The 22,609-nt window shown below is 40.9% G+C and overlaps 1 long non-coding RNA gene across 1 annotated transcript in view; it reads left to right on the top strand.

Moving 5' to 3' along the window:
• The window catches only part of LOC122797243, a 170,867-nt gene that overhangs the window by 28,640 nt on the left and 119,618 nt on the right, over window positions 1-22,609 (top strand). The window contains exon 2 of the long non-coding RNA XR_006364038.1: window positions 3,147-3,211. This is a non-coding gene — a long non-coding RNA (uncharacterized LOC122797243). The remainder of the gene's footprint in view (window positions 1-3,146; window positions 3,212-22,609) is intronic.

The following is a 22,609-nucleotide window of genomic DNA, read 5'->3' as shown; positions in this document are numbered from 1 at the left end:
GGGGAGTTTATAACTTTGCGTGACATATTTGTGCCAGAAACAGAGGAGGAGTCAGCTTTGGAGTCATCAGTGGAAGCAACTTCAGTGGGATGTCTTGTGAGACAACACAGGTGCAATATGTTATCACACTGGTAAAGAGAGAGTCTCTGGCCAACAAACAAGAACTGTGAAAAGAAAATCCCATAACAAAAGTGATGTATGCATTTACACACCATTGACTGGCCACTGTGGATCCTCAGATGTTATCATACCAACATATTCAGAGTGGTGGTGGTCAGGGCACAGTCAAAATCATTTGCACAGGTGGTAAGGGCACAGTGGTACAGGGCAACCATGCTGGTATTGGTAGAAGGACCATGGCATAGCATGTTATTTGAGGATGTGAGAATTTTACCGTGAACTCTTCTTCATTCTACAAGATGGATGGTGTCCCCTACACCATGCTTGGGCATAGGGGATGTGCTAGTCATGGTAAACCTACAGGGGAATAGGCTGTTGTTGATCTGGGGGACTCCAGGGAAACTGGACAAGTATTGACCTTATCTAGGTGAACGTTCACAGTTAGGAATGGAGACAACCATGAACATTATGGCCATCTTGGGAATAGTGTGTCAACTGGTTGTGCACACCTGCAGTGCATAACTGTGCCATACTATGACAGCTGTTTTCCCATAGTAGCAGGGATCCCCAGGTAGACTGCCACTGACTATAGTCTCTGCAATGGCTGAATGTCTTCATTCAGGCCATACAGCGCACTGATCCGCTCTGACATTGTCTCATTAGCATCCAATTGTGCCTGGATCACAGCCCTGCACATCTGGAGATTAATGCCTAGGTTAGGTTAGATAAGACCCTGGCTGTGGAATATTATGATGATACGGTTTCAGTAGTCACTGAAGAGAGGTGTATAGGTGACGTGTCCACTTCAGAGGGGTTGTAGCCCTTTGATGCTTCCTACATTGGTGCTGTGTGTCCAATGTGAGGATGACATCTCCATGCTAAATGCAAGTGATACCAGAGGTTCATCCTGGACATCGGTCTCTTCAGCTGTGGGGCAATGAAGTATGCCCACTATTGATAGCATTGCTAACAGTAATACGTTCTTGTTGAAGTATGCCAAATGCATGATGACATCATTGGCATTGTAGAGACGCACTGATATCAAGCATGTGCTAATTTATTGTGGTATCCAAGTGGAACCTGTGAATGCATACAGGTAATTTACCAGTGTAAAAGCTGATACAAGTGTGGCACCACCTCCATTAAGCACACAGATTGCTACATGCCAAGAATATACATAGTCCATGGGCATGTACTTACCTTATGGTGCACATTTTCTGTTATAACCCCAGTATCCCTTATTGACAGAAATGTAGAATACTGTGTATGAGTAAACTATATACAGAGGAGCTACTTCAGTGTCCTACAGGAATGCCATGTGCCACTGTTTACCTTAGGCATTCCCATCAGATATTTTCCTATATCCAGTCTGTCGAATGAGTGTTCTGTCAGTGTTACCTCTCTGGGATAGTAGGGACTTCTTAGTGTCTGTGAAATAATTGTGCATTGGGTGTGTACCTTCACTAGTCAGACTGTTCCTGGTTATTTCATAAGCCTTGGTCTTGGCATGGAGAGCCATGTTAGTGGCCTGGCCCTATGATGTATCTGCATTAAAATCCTATTTTGACCACTCACTCTATTGATGCCCTGCCCAGTTCTTCCCACACCTGGTCCCAAAAGGCCTTTTTGCTTTAATCTTGTCCAGGATGCATCTGGCTTGGGTGTGCTTAGGGCCTGAAATAGCAATTCATTTTACTGTGTGGTGAACTTCTCCAAATGTTGCTGTTCTTTTTGTGCCACGATAAGTAAGGTACACCTTTGGGGTGCACATATGAATTAGTGCGGGCCATCGATTTTAGCCAAAACCTGCCCCCTCACTATCCCTATCACCATGGGGGTTGGCACAGCCCTGTGTGTTGCCGTAACTATTCTGACATTGTTCAAGTGTCGTAGCTGTTGGCACCTGGGCCATTGGGCCACTTGCACTGTTCCTCGCATCATCTGTGCCAATAGAATAATGTGCACCATGTGTAGTGGGGGCTGTGCATTCCCAGTAGCCTGTCCTGCTCTGTATATGCATATGGAACAGTGTTTAGACATTGACATTGCAGGACTGTGACTGAGCCTACTTGTTTCTTGTACCCTGAATGGACACACACACACACACACACACACACACACACACACACACACACACACACACACGCGTGCCCATAAGCTACAACCTTTCTTGTCTGTGTTCTGTGCCCTGGCCTGATGCACTGCCCCAGGGCAGTAATGCAAATTATTTGTACTCTGATCCCTGTCAGTTTGAGACCCCATCTTGTTTAACCCCTATTATAGCCTCTGCATGGGTTTTAAGGTCATGTTAGAGTGTGCATGCATTTGGAGCCTGACTGAGGAACTAAAGATTTGCACCATGCTAGTGACAATGGTCATGATGTTTCCCAGCTAGCTATCATAGTCACTCACTGGCATGAAGGTCACCTGTGTTGTACTTGCACTAGGAGCCTCACCACACTAATATTGCCCTTCCCCATTCTGCTGACCATGTGCATCACGCTACCATAGTTGGGTTTTGGAGTACTGTGCTGCCAGTCAATGTGCATCTAGTGGTGTCCATTACTACAGCATTGTGCCCTGGCTCTCTCTTTCACTCCAAGACTTCACCTGGTGAGTGGACATGGCCTCAATAGAATCTGGCTCTGGTAGGGCTTCCATATGGAGCAAGGGGAGCAAAATCTCTATAAACCTGCTGCAACCACAGTCTCGGGAGTGCCTAATGGGGGATTATAAAGGTCCCATACAATGTATGCCTGGTAAATGCCATGGCAGTCGATGATACCACTGCCAATACATGTTCTCCTAAGCAAGCCAATAAATGTATAGTGTTCTGCAGAGTCATCTCCAAGGCCATTTCTGTCAATGGGAACAAGAGTTTAGGGGGAGAAAGCCTCCATATTAGACTAAAATATCTGTTTTTGTTGGGCCGCTGTACAGTTGACCTGTAAATTGTATTTCTGTATGCCTCCTGCTGTCATTGGTATGCTGTCCTCATTAATGTGATTTTTTTCTTTGTTTTTCAGAGGTGAAGGAAGTAGAACACAAAATTGTGTGCCGGGGGGGCAGGCCGGACTCTCCAGGCTGCAAGGTAAGTGTACATGCTCAGTCTTTTTACCACGGTACTGATGACTTTTTTTCTTTTTTGGTTGTTTTCGTATTTTACCATTGCTTAGTTGTTCACTGACTTTTTAGATTTTTTTTCATCTAATTACTGTGCCACTGTATTAAACTTGCCAATTATACTTGCATTTGCTTTGCTGTTTCTTGTTTCTCCTTCCAGTTCCTGTCATAGTAAATTCTACTACATCACAAAGACTATTGCACTTGTATTCTGCCTGCTCTGGTTTTCATTCTGTTTTAATTATATTGTTTATATTTGTTTTGATTTCCTCCATTAATTTTCATATTTTTGTGCAGGACTGGCCTTGGAATAGGCAGCAGTTTAATGTGATCTACCAGCCACTGTGCTGACCACTGGGTCCCCAGCAGTCCATGCACCTGTCTGTGTCTGCAGGGTGATTGAGAGCTTGCTAGTGGCCTCTGATATTGCTTCTTTGGTGGGATATTTCTGATTAGAGAGACTGTGTGTGTGTGTGTGTGTGTGTGTGTGTGTGTGTGTGTGTGTATATGTGTGTGTATGGTGCTGTCATATGGCACAAGGTTCGGTGGCTGGTAATGGCCAGGGTAGACCAGTCACTCAGTGATCACATACGCACAGTGGAGCATCTCCTCATATGTCTAGTATTGTCAGGTACCTACTAGTCCCCGATCATTCCTGCACCAGTGGTGGAACCTGTCCAATAAAGCTGGCCATAGAGGTGACTGACATTTGGGCAGTTTCCTTCACTAGGCTGGTTTGGTCGGCTTTCCTCACCCCACACTATCCCCCATGCTGGACTTCCTTTTGTGTCACTTTGCAGTCTAGTCCTCACCATAACTAGTTCCACCCTTTGTCCATCTGCAGATCTCCATGTCAGTAGTTGTGATGTATATTTGTGTGTCTGCCCCTGCTGTCATCTGTATACCCTCCTTCATACCCACAACATCCATATGCTTCTTTCCCTCCCTTGTAATGTCTTTCTTACAAAAGTAAAAAATGATACCAGTCCCAGAAAAAAATCTAAACATTTGGTAATTTGCTGCTGTGTAACCCTTACATGAACTTCCAGCTCTGCCTGTTACTTTAGCTGTGCAATGCTCCAGTGTGCATGTGAACACACACATAGCATTAGGCATAATGACATCTTTGGATCACATGCCATTTTCACAACTGTGGGGTTTCATTATGCAGCACTTGCTCAGGCATGTCTGCACAATGACCGTTCTTATGCATAAGTAATTGTCATTGGGCCACATCATGCTACCTTAACAGCGATACTTCCTGTAACATGGTCGCATTGTGCTTCTTTCAGAATACCCTTCAAAGCCTTTGTAGACAGTGTGCTATATCATTTGTTGGTGCCATGGTGCATGCACTGGTAATCTTAGATTAGAAGATAAAGAAATCATTATGACCGAATGTGTTTATCAAATGCTGACTTATTAGTATGGAAGTGCCATTTTGCTTAGTTAAAGGGAATTAATTATTTTCAGCGTAATTGTCTAAATGAGCAATGTAATGTGACTAGCCAGTTTGATGGCACTGATTTTCAGTATCGATGTGAAGAGGTGGAATCAAGTAGAGATTTTGAGGAAGATAATTTAATGCAAATATTAACACTTAAAGGTAAACTATCCTGCAAACTGAAATATTTTAACAGGGAAATGCGGTACTATATTATCCATTATGTTGTGAATTGCGGTTTTCTGACTTGGACGCTGACAGTTTTATTAATAGTTACTGTTTCTATTAATAAAACTAACAGTTTCATCAGCATATGTAACCGTAATCTATCAGCAAAGGGAACAAATAATCTAGTATAAACAGCAGGCTTGCTTATATGGATATCCATTATAAAGTGTGACAGCTTAAGCGCTTTATTATTCTGCTCCACAAATGGCCAGGGGTGCTTTTCCTTTCTTGTAATTATAGCTTGTCAGTTCAGCTTATTCTCTTCTGAGATGTTCTGGAGGTAGCTGGAAAGGTAGAAAATTGTTTTAACCTAACTTCGCTATCTGTACTATAAAAAGTTGCATGGAACATATGCTCAGACTGTCGGTGTACACAAGTAGACAAATTAGCTGCTGCTGTTCTTCTTAACTTGGCATCAAATGTGTTATTTAGTCATTGTGCTCCATGAAATTATATTTTAGCAGATGATTGCTACTTTCAGCTTTTAGATGCTTTTATGGAAATGTGAAACCTATCCTTTTCCCTTTTCATTCATTGACATTTGATTTTTATGCATAATTTTCTATGCATTTAGTCCAGGCGGCTTTGTACAGTATATTCTACACAAATCCTGGACAGTGCCAGTTACTGCTTGAAGTGCTCAGCGGTGTTAGATACTGCATTCCCTCTCTGTTTCTGTCAGCACTTAAAGGTGACCTTAGCCATTTCTAAATACAGCAGTGTTATTTTGCAGTAAATATATTTATTAAAAGGGGACACGGTTTTGTATTATTTGAGCACTAGATCATTTAAAATTTATTTCTGCTAGATCCCTAAGATATCTACTGTTGTGCTTTGTAAAGTCATTGAGGGACAGGGCCAATGGGCTGTGTGTCTGTGCTATAGCCATGCATGTATACCTACATACATACCAGCTCCTTTTGCTTATAGCATTATTGATGGAATGTCCAGGAGCTGTTTCACAGTATCGTAAGTATAGAAAGATATAATAAAGTGTTGAAACCTCTAATACTGCAACCCACTCTGCAGGTTTGCCCCTAAATTCATACCCCTATGTGCATTGTCCAGCAGGATATAATAAAGTGTTGAAACCTCTAATACTGCAACCCAGTCTGCAGGTTTGCCGCTAAATTCATACCCCTATGTGCATTGTCCAGCAGGATATAATAAAGTGTTGAAACCTCTAATACTGCAACCCAGTCTGCAGGTTTGCCCCTAAATTCATACCCCTATGTGCATTGTCCAGCAGGATATAATAAAGTGTTGAAACCTCTAATACTGCAACCCAGTCTGCAGGTTTGCCCCTAAATTCATACCCCTATGTGCACTGTCCAGCAGTTTTCCCTTTGATTCTTTCCAACATGGCCAAAGCACTACTCCATGCTACACTTGCAGTAGTTGTGTAGGCACAGAGGTTGGCTACCTTTGTAGAAGAGCAAACCTGCAGCTTACATAACATGAGGGAAATGCATTTTTTTATCTGTCTGTATGTCTAGCTCTCTGTTTTTGTACATTTGTATCTATGCTCTTCATTTATGTTCTAGTTTTAAGTCTTTTACCACCCAATGGTTAATAAAGTTGAATAATAAGAAAAAAGTCCATATTTTATGCAACTATTCTTGAGTTTGTATGACCTGTAACAATTGTGAGGCAAAGTATGTTGGTCCTAGGCTGCTTGCCACACAGACAGGTTACGGGATGGTCTTTTGCCACATACAGCTATCTATGTCAGTATCTCAGTAGAGTCTACTCTTACCGTTGATGCCGAGATGATAAGAAGGTTGTCTGTTTATCCTCAGAGAAGGCAAAAGGATTTGTATTGGAGTACCAAAGTAGCAGTGTATTACGTGCCTGGTACATCTATTCTGAATTGTCATCCTACAGGTAATCTGATAAGATTATGATATCCAGTCTGCATTTTTGTTAAAGATATTACTAAAGATTCCACGACACCCCCTGCTTATCTTAATCAAACCTTCTAGCCCTAACCATAATTCTGCACCTTACCATTAAAATCCCCATCCACAACAGTCACTATTCAGACAAATGTGTGCTGAATGTGTCCAGGTATTTTAACATTCTGATTGCATAAGAAAACTGTTTAATTTTGTTTCGATGTATAGAGTTATTTGATATGTTGAATTAGAGAATGCTGGCATCAGTGACTTTGGTTACACTTTTTTTTGCATTTTGATAATTCAACATGTATTCCAGACAAGAATCAAAGTGTAGAACTAAGCACTGTCAGCAGCACTAAAAGCCTTTTAGCAATTTTAGCCCCATTATTTGGTTTTTCTATTTGTTGTCCCAGCAACATTTATAATCCCCACCATATATCTGTTTGTCTTTAGTTTTCTCAGTATTCCTTACAAGATCTTGGCCAGGAATATGCTGTGTTTATCATTCCTGGCACTTTTTAACACATTTATTTTGTGCAGTGGGATGTGTTTGAAGTTCAGATGTTTGCTATAGTTTTAGTAGTATACACATTTTGATAAATGCTGCATTTTTCAGGATGACTGGTTGGTTAGATGGGTGTTTTGTTTAAGCCTTCCATTTCATGATCTTTTTCCCATAGTGAAGCAGTATACTGCTGAAGTGTGATGGGGGTCTGCATTATGGATTAGTGTAAGATTCCAAAAATCCTGGAACACCCCATGTCCCTGCTCGCACTAAAAATTCATGTTCTCTGTGATTTATTTATAGAGCATAACCAGTCATTCACTGTCTTCCTAGCACCATTGGCATATTTGTCTGATTTTTCCTTATGTGCAGTGCACCTTTCTGTTCAGAAATGTGATAACACAAAGGCCCCTACAAGATCCTCCATCCCCATCATTTACATTTAACACACATCATCAGCATAAGCTCACAGTTTTGCAAAAAAAAAAAAAAAATCCCTCCTATTGATTTAATCAGCTACTTATAACAGAATTCAGTATATCTATGCATCACATGTACTGCTCCAGGTTTAATGTATATCTTTGTCCATTGTTGTGAGAGCCTAAAAACACATTTTTTGTCCTCACAGTTGACTTACTATGCTCATCTTACAGCTGTCTGACAGATGATGCCCCTTTTCCTACCAAGCAAATTATCTCCAAAATCCTGTGAGAGATGTTGTCATATTCATTTTTTTAATCCAGTGGCATCTGTATCTTTTGCTCCATTGTTAGCTTCTAATATTGTTCTCATCTCCTTAACAGTCTGAGTTATCATCCATGCATTGTTTCTTTGCTATTAAACAGGTTTGTGCTATTGCCTGACAGAACTTTTATTACAGTTGCCCATGTTCACTAAACAAAGCCTTTTTTAAATTTTATATAACAAAATAAGTTATTCTTTATTTCTTCTATCACTTTTCCCGTTAAAGTTCATAGGTAGGTAGTTTTTAAACATGCAGTCAAAGAAACACTGAGGAGCCTATCCCAGTTCTCTATAAACACTGTCTGGTTAAGTAAACTTGCTCAGGATTACACAGCAGGCAAGTGAAGGCTGACTGAATCAAATTATGGAGTATGGGAAGCAGCTTGTTAACATCATTAATGCAATCATCAGTGCTGTCAAGTGTGTCCGTATGCACATACAGCTACTAAGTACAAAGTCTCCAAATGTAATGATAGTATTTCTGACCGTAATTTTTCCACTTCTGAACCTTTTTTTTCCTACTTAACATTGTATTCTAATCTGTTAGCCAGCCTGCTTTTCCCTATAAGTAATTTTCATCAATTGAATTACATACTGCAGAATTGTGTTATTGTTGGTTATATTTTCCAATCATCATTAGTCATGACCTTAATTTCTCTGGATTACTTTCTAAAATGATATAGGTTCATAGGTGTGTACTAGGCTAATGATCACTGAGGCCTTTGTAAGCATAGTCATGTATCGCAAATCTCTGACAAGATCTGGTATGCTTGGTAAGTGTAAGCAGGGGCTTGGGAGATGAAACTACAGGCTGCCTGTGTCCATTAGATATATAGGTACCAAACCAGGGATGAATTTCCAGTTCCCCATCCATTTGTGCAAGTTGCACCTGACTTGGGATAGGGAAAACTCTGTTTCACATGGATGTAGTAAAATCTGAGAATGCCAGAGGTGTGACATTCTTTTAAGAGAAATGTATCCTGCTCTCTCAGAAGTCATCCAAACTCTGACACAGTGGGTGCCACATGCTGCACACCATGACATCAGTGTGTAAAATGGAAAGGAAGGTTCACTAGGTCATAAAATATTTCTTTGCAAAATGTGCTCAGAAATAAATGAAATGTGTGCATCAGTTAAGGCAGAAGACTTAACATTATCTAAAAGTGAGCTATGTTTAAAATACAAAATGTCTTATGAGTGAGCTGTATTATAGGCAGATGGCCTAGTTTTATCTGTCACTTCAGAGATCTTTTATAGCCAAAATGTCATCAGATTGTGCGTTTTCCATTTAATTCACCTTTTCCATGCAAAAGACACTTTCCTTGTCTAATATCCAGTAGATGTTCATCTTACTGATCACTGCTGCAGTAGCCTTAGCTATATGGGTTACAAGGATATAACAACTAGGCAGCTTCCAAAGCTTCAGGGCACCTTCCATGCACTCAAACTGTCTCACCTCAAGCTGAGCTGATTCTAAAAGAAAGGTATGGGTGCCAAGCACTTCAGAGTTTTCTTGCCGCCAAAGAATATGTCCTTCTGAGGTTCTCTAGGATTGACCGTCAACGTGTGCTGTTCCTTTGCTACACAGATAACATCCCTTTTGGGAGAAAAAAAATTCCATTTTAAAAATTGCTTGTTGAATAACATTTTCAAAGCTACGAGTTTGTGTTTTAACAGACTGTCATGAGACTATATTGTACTTTTAAATCAGAGTGCTCCTTTTTCCTGTCAGTTTAGTAGTTTAAAGTAGTTGAAAACTATTTTTTCTGTGGAGAAATTTTAGTTTTTTGGGGCTGCAGAGTGTGTTTTTTATGTGAAAAAGGTGACTTTTAAAGACTAAATTTGTACAGGCTTTTGCTGCTCGTTTCCTTGGGAAAGAGGCACCATTTTTGGCTTAACTAGGGAACAAATGTCTTCACCACTTTCAGTCCTTCGTCCAGCCACAAAAGTTAAGCAAACAGCCTTTGCTACCACAGCAGGCTAGTAGTTTGCCTCAGCAGCGGGTGGGTGACTGCTGTGGCCATTAGTTGTACCTCACACCACTCTTCTTTTATTCTGCATCCATCTGGTGTGGCACATACTGCTTCTGCAGACCGGGGTTAGCCACATTCTTTGCAGTTGTTGGGGTCCCTTCAGTGGGCATAGGACAGGGAACAGGGAAGGATTCCCTGTTTTGCCAAAATGCTGTGCCCATCCCTGGGGAAGCTGCTGTTGCTGCCATTAATAACACTGTTGGCCCCATTTTTCCTGTCTAAAAGAAATAGAAAACCAAGCATGTCTCTCTTCCTTCTCAAATTTCCTTGGATAGGAATAGTTTGCTGAGTCTGGCACAGGGTTTAATTCAGGGTATTGATCCTTCTTATAAAGTAGTTTATGGTCAATGAAAGAAGTATTCCTCTTTTCCTGAAGAGATTCAAGATTTTGAATCTGGACAGAAAGATGCGGGGAGAGATGCAGGCTTTTCTCCTCAGATTTCTGATTCATTCTAAGAGAAGAGCTCAGTTTCTGATTCTCCCTGTGGGGGTTTCTCTTTCTCTGAGACTATTTCCAGGATGTGCCAGTGTTTTCAGTGAGACAACACTGAGGTTTCTCAGTCCCTAGGAAAATATGAGCTATTACAGAAGGAATTCCCAGAACCTTTACCCATTCCTCCAGTTCTGTCAGCTTTGAAAGATGTGTGTTACTGCCTACAGTTTTCCTGACAGTCAACCAGCTGCCCCTAAAAAGACAGATAGGATGTATAAAGTTCCTCAGTCTTACGTTTTTATGCACTCTTCCCAAAACTGATGCAGCAGCTATAGCTTTAGTTAATCCTACTGCTGCTAATCATTTAGTTAATTTCAATCCTACTATTTCTGATGAGGATGGGAAAAAGTGTATGCTTCTACAACTTTGATTTTCAGAATTTTGAATTGTCAGGCTCATATGTTAGTTTGTTTTAATTGTGAAAGTTGATGAATGTTTTTTTGGAGTTTCTTCTTGTAAGGAAAGATCTGCTTTAAATAATTTGGTTTCTTCTGTTTTACTCATTGTTCACAGTGTGTATATTATTCAATTAATAGTTTTTCCAGGGCTATGGCCAGTGGTACTGTTTTGAGGACACTTGCTTAACTGTGCTCTCAGAACATTCCAGACGATGTTAAAAAATGAGATTTTAAATTCTCCTTTCAAGAGAGTTTGTTTTTGGCCCCTCTGCTGTAGAGGTAATCAAAAGTGTGATGAAAGAGGTAAGTTTTTACAGGGAATCTCTATGATTTGTCAGCCCTCCCTTTCCACATTTTCTAAGGGATTCCCTAATTCTTCATCCAGTTTTGACAAAAAAAAAATAAGCAATTTCAACAAAATGCAGGTAAACAGATGTTTAAGAGGAAATGGCAAGGAGGTTCCAAAAAGAATTCTGGAACCTCTCAAAGCCAAGGTAGTCCAACAAGTCAGAATGACTATTTAAGGGACCTTGTCCCCCCCTCCCCCACCTCCACTCTGGCAGCCCCATTTCCCTTCCAAAAAGTCTGAATCTTCACTTTCTGATTTGACAATACACAGTTTCAGACAAATGTGTTCTGAAGATCATTTATCAAGGTTATAGATGTCAGTGGGAGGAAATTTCTACTTTCTAGGTGGTAATCCCTCATCCACCAGACCATACTCTTTTATTTCTACCTGCTGTTTTTTCACATACTCTCCCAGGGAGTGATAGAACCAGTACCCACATTCCAAATGGGGAAAGATAAAGGTTTTAATTCAAGGGTGTTTTAGTGCCAAAGAAACACAATTCTTGTAAAATGGTTCTGGATCTTTCTTTCTTAAACGTGCTTGTGATAGTGCCCAGGTTCAACATGCTGTCACTTCACAACCTATTACTTCTTTTTCCTCAATCAAATCCCCTGGTAGTGTCAGGAATGTCTCAACTGGGTGAGGGTTTTCTTACAGAAATTGGGATTCCAAGAGAACATTCAAAAGCCTTTTTTGACTTTTTCACCCAAGACTGTGTTCCAGGAGTGTCATCTCTACACCCCAGTTCTAAGAGCTTTTCTTCCACTGGAAAAATAGATCTATGTCAGGATCTATTTCTAAGGTTTTCCCTTCAGACTTTGTTCACTCCAAGGGAATACTTTAGGATTTGGGGTCTTATGCCATCTATGGTTATCATGATATCCCTGGCAAGACTTCACATGAAGAAGGTACAATGGTATCTGATGTCTCTGATTCCAGCACCAACATCCTCTGTCCTTTTAAATCCCAGTGCTGGGGTTTGTCAAAAGGGAAACCACCTGGTGGAGACAACAAATATCTTTAAATCCAGGTCTCACTTCCCCCTCCTTGTTTCAAAGCAGTCAGTCACCATAGACTCCTTGGACTTTGTTTGGAGAGCAGTTTCAGGAAGGTTAAAGTGTAAGGTCTGTGGGACACTGGGGACAGATGCAACAAGATGCAAGCACATAAATATTAAAGATACCCTTGCCCTGATCTAGGCAGTCAACTTTCTGAATCATCTTTGGTCACTTGGACCTCTTCAATTTGTTATAGTTATTACCAAGAGGGAGCCAGGTTGTACCCCCTTTGCAGGCTAGCAGTGTTAGCTTGGGATATAGTTTCACAGTGCAGTCTCACTCTACAGACATCCTTAAATTGTGTGGTAGACAAGCTGAGCAGGAGAGGAGCAGATCCTCATGAATGGAAACTTGATTAGGGAGTCTTTCAAGATTTGATCCATGTGTGGGGAGTTTCTGAAGTAGACCTATTTGCCTCCTCTGAACAATCAGATGGCAAGATTTTGTTCCACAAGTGCATGCAAGAACACCTGGAAAACAGATATCGTTTTTTTTTCTTTTCCTTGGACAGGAATTTTACTAAATACTTTTCCACCCTTTCAACTGATACTCAGGGTACTTCTGAAGATCCAGAAGGAATCCCTCAAGATCACTCTGGTGACTCCCTTCTGGCCCAGATGGTTCTCCCTTAATCTGAAAAATTGTCAAGGGCAATTACCACAAGCTTCTTCTCAAATGCTGGATCTACTCACAGAAGATTTAGGAGTGTTTGATATACCCCGACCCCAAACAACTTCACCTGACTGCCTGGATGATAGCATCTTATTTCCTTTTAGGCACCTGTTTACTGAGGATGTGTAAAGGGTACTAATGGTGGCAAGAAAGCCTGCTGCTAGAACATCCTATATTAGCAAATGGGAGATGTTTTCTCAGCCTTAGCAACCACTCACTAGCCTGGTTCCAGAATTACCTACAAGGCTGACAACAAGCAGTTTGATGGGACAATAACCTATCCTGACTGATACCTATTAACACTGGGGTCCCACAAGGGTCCATTTTAGGTCCCCTACTATTCTCCATCTTCATTAATGATCTCCACTGTATCTGCAAAGAAGCAGCCATTATACAATATGCTGACTACTCAACTTTAGTCTGCTCAGCCAATAACCCACACAAACTGTTTACTATCACACAAAAAGCCTTCCAAACTACTGAAACCTGGTTTCTCAACAAAAACTTTCTACTTAATCCAAAAAAGACAAAATTAATGATATTTAAGCCAACCAAATCCACTCCAATTCCTTATTCATTTAATATAGTGTCTAGAGATGGAGCTATCATCTCTCCAGACGCGCATACTAAACTACTAGGAATGACCATTGACAACAACCTTAAGTTTGACCTACATATAAACCAAACTATTTAAAACATCCCCAAAACACTGGGCAGCCTCTATAAAACCATTTCTAACTGAACCTGCTAAAATAACAATTGCCCAAACCCATCTCCTCTCCTCACTGTTATACGCTGCTGCCATCTTCACTGACCTACCCAAAGCTGAAATGGCCAAACTCAACATCTGCTATAATCAAATTGCTAGATTTGCTACCAGTGCCCCCCACCATGCCAATTCTATTGTCATGCTGTTATGTACAGTATTCTTCTTATGACTGTCTGGGGGTTTGTGTGTTTTTGCTGTTATTATTGATTTATTTATCCTTTGAGTCTTGTATTGAATATCTTTTTTAAATTGAAATGTCATACTGTTCTTGTTATCCTTGTTCCTTTGTACTCTCCAGTGAGTTGATACTCAGAATTTCATTTAGGCTGCACTTGTGTAGTCCTAAATGACAATAAAGTTTACTTTGACTTTAAAACACTTATCCCAATAGTTACCTTTTTGAACAAACCACAAACATTATTTTTTTAAAACTTATCTCAACAGTTATCTTTGTGGATAAAATAGAATCCCTTATACTGTAAAACGTATCCCAAAATTTAATTACTGATAGCTTTTTCTGGCTTTGTGTGTGGCACCTATACAACCAACACACCTTTGCCCACAAAATTCTACATCAGCAAGAGAAAACCCCTGCTTTGCAAAATCTTGTACTTCCATCCTCTACTAATCGACCTCCCTGATACTCCAGTAATAGACCTCTCCGCTCTAGTAACAGATTCCTTCTGGAGGTAACAAAAGCTAACAACACAGCTAGGGAACCCCTCTTTTCTAACTTCATACCAAAAATATGGAACACATTACTGTGATGCCCCTGCACTGGCCCAGTAATCAAGGAGCCTCAATCCTCAACACTGGCAACAGTGGGGGAATATACACACTGGGAGCATGACACGTACACACATAGTAAAGTGCAATTTCCCTTAAGAGCACACAGAGATCACAGTCAGTCTCGGGCTGGTTTCCTCCCTCTTTCCCCAGATTCCCAATAAGACTTCCCATTGGCACAGCTATAAGGTTGAGATGTTAGCTGAGTGACCAAGCCAAAACCTCCAGCACCCTCTCTGTCCAACCAGTGCTTCATTTCCCTGCCCAAATAGCTGACACGCACACACTTTGAGATTTGATTTATATACAAACACACACACACACACACACACACACACACACACACACACACACACTTGGAAAGGCTGGCACATGTTTACTAACTATGCTCCCTTCTGTGCAGACTATAAGGTTGTTTCAGCTGCTACTAGCTAACTCTTTATCAGCTACTCTAAGGCCCTTAACAAAGGGTGTCCAATCCTATTGTGTAATGTTACTAATAATCCAAATGGCAGTCTGACCAAGAGCAAGGCTATTTAGGAGTGGCCTGCACAGTGTCACCAAATAGATATGCAAGTACTCTAAGAGCTTAAATATGTCTCACAGATATCAGCCATATGTCCCCTATGAGGACTCTGATGCTGAGGAATCTATCCCTTCAGCCTCTCCTCCTGAGGATAGGTTTAAATATATTTAATAATAAATACATAGTAAATAACCAGTTATATCAGAGTTCAAAATCACAGGAAATATTTAAAACAACATTGCAGAACAGTCTCAAATAAAGAAAGAAAACATCTAAGCTATACTTTGCTATATTCCTATTTGAATCTAAAAGAGTTACTATGCCCTAAAAACTTACAGAAAGGCAAGTGCAGAAAGTGGTGATGAGTGGATGTTTCTAGGTCAAAGACAACATACAAAATGCACAGTCCCCCTCTCTGTCTCAGAGAGTTCTTAAATTAATATCAAATACTACTGCTGGGTTAGCTTGGGTGACATCACTCTTTGTCACCTGATGTTAGTTCCCAAGCGAAACCCCCAGTATGGCATTTGACATCTCCTTGTAAAAATACATATCTCTCAGATGTTTGCAGATCCTGGAAGTCATAAAACAATAAAACACTTCTGCATCTCAAACTTAGTAATTACTTCTCTTTCAAGACAATACAAAAAACTTCTAGCTGTAGACATTGTGTCTGCTACTGCACTGAAAGTGAGAGATAACATTTATAGCACAATCGTAAAACAGTTTAATTTCAACTATTTTCTTGAAGTTTTCTAAGTTAACTCTGTATGTTCTAGTTTCTACTGTTAAAACACACATTTGCACAGGTATATAGTTTATATACATTTCTCTTCTTTTCCAGTAGGGTACACTGTGGACACATCCTTGAAGCTCAGTACTGTACAAACCCTGTTTAACACACACTTCTTTTCCTGTAGTTTAATATACACATAAAATATAGTTAATCTTACATTTGTAGACAAGCATATGAATCATGTTGATATTCACAAATGACATATGATGGGAAATAGGAAGTTCACCCTAGGGATCACCTCTGTGGCTCTGCTCAACAGGGGCGCAGGAAAATTTTCTTGGGTGGCAGAAGCCAGGGTACCTTTTTGGCTAGGTTTATATAGGCCCTAGAGCCAATAGCCTAGTACCTACCTATGAACCTATAAGATAGTGCTAACAGCATAACAAGCACCCATGCAGGACTAGTTGTTCTCTGGTTTTATTATATTTCTCTGAGTTATATTCTTTGGCCTATTTTTCTCCTCTATCAAGGTTCATTTTTCAGCCATTTCAGCATGTCTGCCTATGGATCTTCCTCTTTCAATGAAGTGTCATGTCAAAATGTTTTTGAAAGGGGTTTTGCATAAGAGGCCTCCAAGAAAACGTGTGGCCCCTCCTTGCCCCTACTTCAGATCTTAATTTTGTGTTAGAGAAGCTAACACTTCTCCATTTCAACCAGCTAATGTGACTGACTTGAGATTATTAACACGGAAAACAGTTTCTCTCATTGCTCTGACCTCTGCAAGAAGGCTGTCTGAGTTGCAAGCTCTTATGGTGAGTCAACCCCATCTCATTTTCTAGAAGGACATGGTTTCTTTGAGAACAAATCCTTTTATGCTTAAGGTGGTGTCAGAGTTTACTTTAAGCCAAACTATCTATATCACTGTTTTCTTTCTTTAACCTAAAAATGAGGGAAACAGGGTACTCCATAACTTGAATGTCCACAGACTACTTGGGTACTATCTTGCCAGAACTAAATCTTTCAGATTTTCTAATCTGTTCATTTCTTGTGAAGGTAAGAAGGGAAAACTTTTGTCAAAGACTATTTGTGCGTGGTTATTTAACATTATTACCTTTTGTTATACTCACCACAATAAAACCATTCCAGGCAGGGTCAAGGCCCACTGTACCAGGCTTCATCTATGTCATTTTGGAAAGGATTGAATTCTAGAAATATTCTAGAAGCAGCAACTTGGTTCTCTGTACATTCTTTTACATAGCACTATAAGCTTGATTCCTTCTCTAGGTCTAGATTAGACTTTGCTAGGACCATTCTCCATGGGCTCCTGGACTCTTCTTCTACCTCGCAAATGTAGTTAGATAGGATAATCTACTGATACTGTTACTGCAGGAGTGATCAGTATGATGAACATAGTACAGTTCTGTAAATAAACTTACCATAACAGTAGATGTAGTACAGTTCTGTAAATAAACTTACCATAACAGTAGATGTTTAAATAATGACTTCTGCAGTGGCTACTCCCTCCCTCCCCCTTACATTTTGATGCATTTATGTCAGGGTATGGTTATTTATTTTTTGTTGTTCTTAGCATTAGCATGACCTTTCAGGGCTTAACCTCCCTCTCTCTGTTGGCATAAATGCTGTGAAGGGCTTGGCACTCAATCTTATCTTTTAGTCAGTTCGGTTATAGCTGCTTGACAGTTTTGGGCATGCTGAAGCATTGGAAGCTGGCCGGCTGTTATATCCTTGGCAGGGTATAAGCCATACAGCTGAGGCTACTTGCAGCAGGGATCATTCAAACATCTACTGTTAAGGTAAGTGTATGCAACATGTTTCTGTTTCTAATTTTTGTATTCTGTATGATTTGTTGTCGTAGGTTTATATTGTAGGAGACTGTAACTCCTAAGAAAATGTCTATCACTGCCACTTTGTCAGAGATCCCAGAATTGGTTTCTGTCTTCTGTAAAACTGCTTTATATATTTCACTACTCCTTCATAACTGAAGTATAATTTACATACTTCCTCCATTCATTTAATTTTCTTATTCCTGTGAAGATCATACACAGGCATCCAGTGTTTAGATTTGTCATTTATAAACAAATTCACCTTGGTTACCTGAAGATGTGTAGATAAAAAATATAACCAGCACAAGTCTTAATAGGATTGCGTTCCAGAACAATGTTCTTTTATTGTAAGATGCCATGTCAGAGTTTTAAAATAGCAGCATATTGGCTATGGTTCTTAAAGAAACCTTGTGGATGCCCCATTCAGAAGTGTACAGTCATTCACCAGTTGTTAGTGTGACTTTGTAATGGTACCATGTCACTTTTGGATCTGTAAAGGCAGACATTAAAAATGACATAGAACATCCATGTTTTCTATGAGCATTAAACACAGAAAGTAGAAGCCCTGTCATATTTATTGGTTCATAGTTGATTACTAGGCTGATTGCACAAGAGCCCTTACAAGCCTGAACCATAATACCCAGGATATTGACAGTATTACATCTTAATTCCTCAGATATGGGATGAGGTAGTATCAGGTAGTAGGTCTTTGGATGTTGTAGCCCCGCGTCATTTTAGACTGCCTGTGGCCATAAGGGACATGGCCCGTCCCTTGCGACTGAATTTATAGTTTCCCATCCATTTATTCAAATTCTTTTTGAAGAGAGTGAGGGTGGGCTTTGTTTTGCAAAGATGGGAATTTTATTCCATAGATGAGGTAGCCTTTGGGATACAAATCTGTTTGTCCAGCAAGTTCTGCTAGAGTCACAAATAAGGTTCAAGTCCATGGAACGCATAACCCTTGTATAATTTTTCTTGTGAACATGTAACATTTTCATAAGGGCTGGATCAGAGAATGCCTTGTGGGTCAGGCATAAGTCACCTCTCCATAAACGATACGAGACGGAGTAAAGGGTTAGGGCCTTTAGTTGGTTTGCATCAGACGTGTGTCTTACACTGTATTTTTAGTGGGGAAACCTCTGGGGCCACTCCAGTTGGTGTAAGTGCTTGGATAGGTGCATGCAGAAGGGAGCATTGTATTCAATTATGGGCCTGATGAGGGCCAAGTTCAGTGGCACTATGACTTCCTTTAATCTTGATGCCATGCCTTTACTTATAAGTTGAGCCACAAAGAATGATTTTGTCACTACCATAGTTGCTTGGTGGTCAAAGTGTAGGTTACTATCTATCTTTCTTCGTAGGTCCCTCACCACTGGGTCTACTTTTAGGGGTATGCCATCAATATTATAATTTGCAGGGATATCTGATTTATTGACTGGTATAATTACGTATTTTTTTAGCATTTAGTCTTAGACCATGGTTTTGGCACCAGTTGTTTGTCATTTTAGGCCTGTTTGTAGGATATCAGCATAATTTGAGGATTCAGTGATAGCTCCCAGCTTACAGTTGTCAGCGAACTTGGTTAGACAGAGGGCCAACATTGGGCTTCACTTCAGAGAAGTATATACCAAACAGGAAGGGTCTCAGCACTGAGCCCTGTGTGACACCTCTAGTAACAGGTTTCTTATTGGAGGTGGATTCAGATATCCAGCAATATTAGTCCTGTCAGTGAGCCAGTTTGCTATCCATCTGCTTATGTAGGGTTTCATGTCTAACTCAGTAAGTTTATCTATGATTCTCAAGTGTGTCAAAAGCTTTGGCCAGGTCAAGATAAGCACTGTATACCATTTTACCCTTGTCCATGGCCATGGTGACTTTCTCTGGGTTTGGAAGGGTTTGGAAGTTTAATAAGCAGTCACTTAATTTGAGGTAATTGGCCATAGCAAAATTCTTAGCATGGTTGGAGTTTGGGAGTTCTAGGTTAGTTTTAATACTAAAGGAGATAATTTTCTGGTCAGATCTCACCAGGAAGGAGTTAATGCATGGGAGGGTGCAGCATCCCCCATGTGTTCGTGAGTACTAGGTCTAGGATATTTGTACCTCTAGTTGGGGAGCTAACTAGTTGCTCCAGGATCCAAAATCCTCTGAGCAAGTGAATTATGGGTTGTACAAGTCTCCCAGTTTATGGAAAGGTAGTTGAAGTAATCCATAAGTATGGTGTTAGGCTGAATGTGAATAGATTCCAGTAGGTTTAGGTAGGAGGTGTGCTTTTCTAGACTCATGTTAGGGGATCTGTAGCTAGGAAAGATATTATAGGAGGTCACACCTCATCGTGTTACACTGCTGCAGTCATCACACTTGGGTTATCCTGCCGTCAGGCAGTCACGCAGTCGGCCAGAGTTCCAAAGTCTTGGTCCGACGTCAGTTGCTGTCACTTCTTCCCTGAAGTCAGTGCGCCAGGGGTATATAAGATGCATCCAATGCCGTTTTCTTCAGTCTTTCTTGCCGCGCTGTGCCTGAAGCAGAAGCAGTTCGCAAGTGCCGGTCAGCCGACTCCTGAGATTTTTGAAGTTGAATTTCAGATCCTAAGTCTTCAATAAAGCTAAGTACCCCGTTGGGGAAACTTTTTTCTTGCCTCAGACTGATGTCAGAAAAAGTTAATTGTATTTCTTGTGGGAAGCAAATACCTCATAAGGACTTCCACTCTTACTGTATTCTATGCCTAGGCCCTGATCACAATGTCACTAGTTGTCGGTTTTGTGCTAGATTTAACAAACGCACTATAAAAAGACGTTTTGATTTTGCTTTGCACTACTTTGGCTGAAGGTTCAATTATACTATGCTGTTGGATCAACCGACTACCGCAATTCTGAAAAAACGCAAAGACAAGGATAAGGACAGGCATCCGAGGTCCAAAACCGACGACGAAACCTCTTCTAGGCCAATCGCCGGTTCTCAGTGAGGTGCTTTCGCAGCCCCTGACACCCGCTACCTCGGAGCCACAGGCCGCCTCTGACTCCCACGTGGAGACAACTAGGCCTCTGAAAACTCAAGGTATTGGGCCTACGGAAACTAATCCCTCAGATGGGTCCGGAGCCGCTGAGCAGGCACCGGCTGCTGAGGGTGTTTTCAGACCTTCACAACTTACCATTAAATCAACAGCCAAGACAAAGGTACCATTAAAGACAAAGAAACAAGTACAGCATTTTCCTGGACAGTCCTCCATGCCTAAGAAACAGATGCTTAAAATGGCCGAAGACCTCATTACTCTAATCAGGGGTTCCCATCCCCCTCCTGAGAAAAGGCCTAGGCAGGATACAGACTGACTCCTCTGATCAGGTTTCCATTTCCTCTGATTCCTCTTCAGACCAGGGATACTCTTTACCCCCCTATGAGGACTCTGATGCTGAGGAATCTATCCCTTCAGCCTCTCCTCCTGAGGATTACTCTTTTGGGGAAACTTTACATACCATGAGGGAACATGTCCATTGGGAAAGTCAGGAATACTCAGAATCCAAGAAAAGGCTCAGGGATTTCTTCTTATTGCCTCAGCACAGGCCCCTGGCTATTCCGCCTGTACTAGACATTGTGGATGATGTGTTCTCTGAATCCAGCTAATCTTCTGACTCTTTGCCCCCTGCTCCAACCAAGCCAAATAGGTATTATAGAGTCCCTGACTCTCAAAGGTTTCTATACAAAAACCCTTCTGCTGATCCAGAAACTATTTCCCAGGGTCCAAAAGGGGTTAAGGCTTCCATTGCAAAAAATCTAGTACCCTCTGACAGAGACAGCTTTGGATAGATGGGGGAAGAAAGTATACACGTCTGCAACTTTAGCAGTAAGAGCTTTAAATTGTCAGTTTCACATGCTTAAGTACCAACAATATTTAATGGCTCAGTTAAAACAGAAAATGCTTGCTAGCTCAGAAGCTCCTGATTGTAAAGAAATGCAGGATTTATTGAACAGGTGGGAAAACATACTCTGCAATGTGATTTTGATTCTTTAGAGGCCTCTTGTAGAGCCGCACTTACAGGTTCTGTTATTCGAAGACATGCTTGGTTAAAAGAGCAGAGTTTACCTGAATATGTTAAGGCAAAATTATTGGATGCTCCTTTACAACATGATACCTTGTTTGGTGTTAAGGCAGAAGAGGTGTTAAAGAAAATGGAGGATAAAGCTAAATCTATGCAAACAGTCAAGGATTTCTTACAGGTACAGCCACCTCGGTTTAGCAGAAATTGGCCAACAAAAAATTGGTCCTTTCCAGTGTCAGACAGGCCACAGAGAGGCAGATACAGATGCCCAAGAGGCAGATCTCAACCCCAAGGCTCAAACAGACAAAGACAGCGGGGCACCTCAACCCCAAAAGGAGGTGAGGACAAGTCTCAACCTTACAGGAAACAAGTCACAATGACCTTCCCTTGCGTACGCCAAGCAAGTCCCTTCTGGAAGCCCCCTTAGGGGGAAAACTAGCACTTTTTCTCAAAACTGGCAAATCACCCAAGACAAATGGGTTCTGAATATTGTGTCTCAAGGTTACAGATTCCACTTCCATACTTTACCAAAGCTAAAAGGAATGCCAGACCTGCCACAAAATCAATGGGCAGAAGCACAAAAACAAATTTCAGCCCTCCTGGATATGAGAGCTATACAAAAAGTACCACAACAGGAACAAGGACAAGGATTTTACTCGAGACTCTTCCTGGTCCCCAGAAAGGACAAAACCTGGAGGCCTATACTGGATCTTTCAATTCTGAATACTTACCTGGATATTCCGAAATTCAAAATGTTGACATTACAGCAGCTTCTACCCATGCTGGGCAAGAAGGCTTGGCTTGTTACTCTGGACCTCAAAGAGGCATAGCTGCATGTCCCAATCATAC

Source organism: Protopterus annectens, chromosome 3.part0 (assembly GCF_019279795.1).
Source record: "Protopterus annectens isolate FY-2018-M chromosome 3.part0, PAN1.0, whole genome shotgun sequence".
Lineage (NCBI taxonomy): Eukaryota > Metazoa > Chordata > Ceratodontiformes > Protopteridae > Protopterus > Protopterus annectens.
Note: the sequence above shows the minus strand (reverse complement) of the source record. Positions and strands in the feature narration are given on the sequence as shown.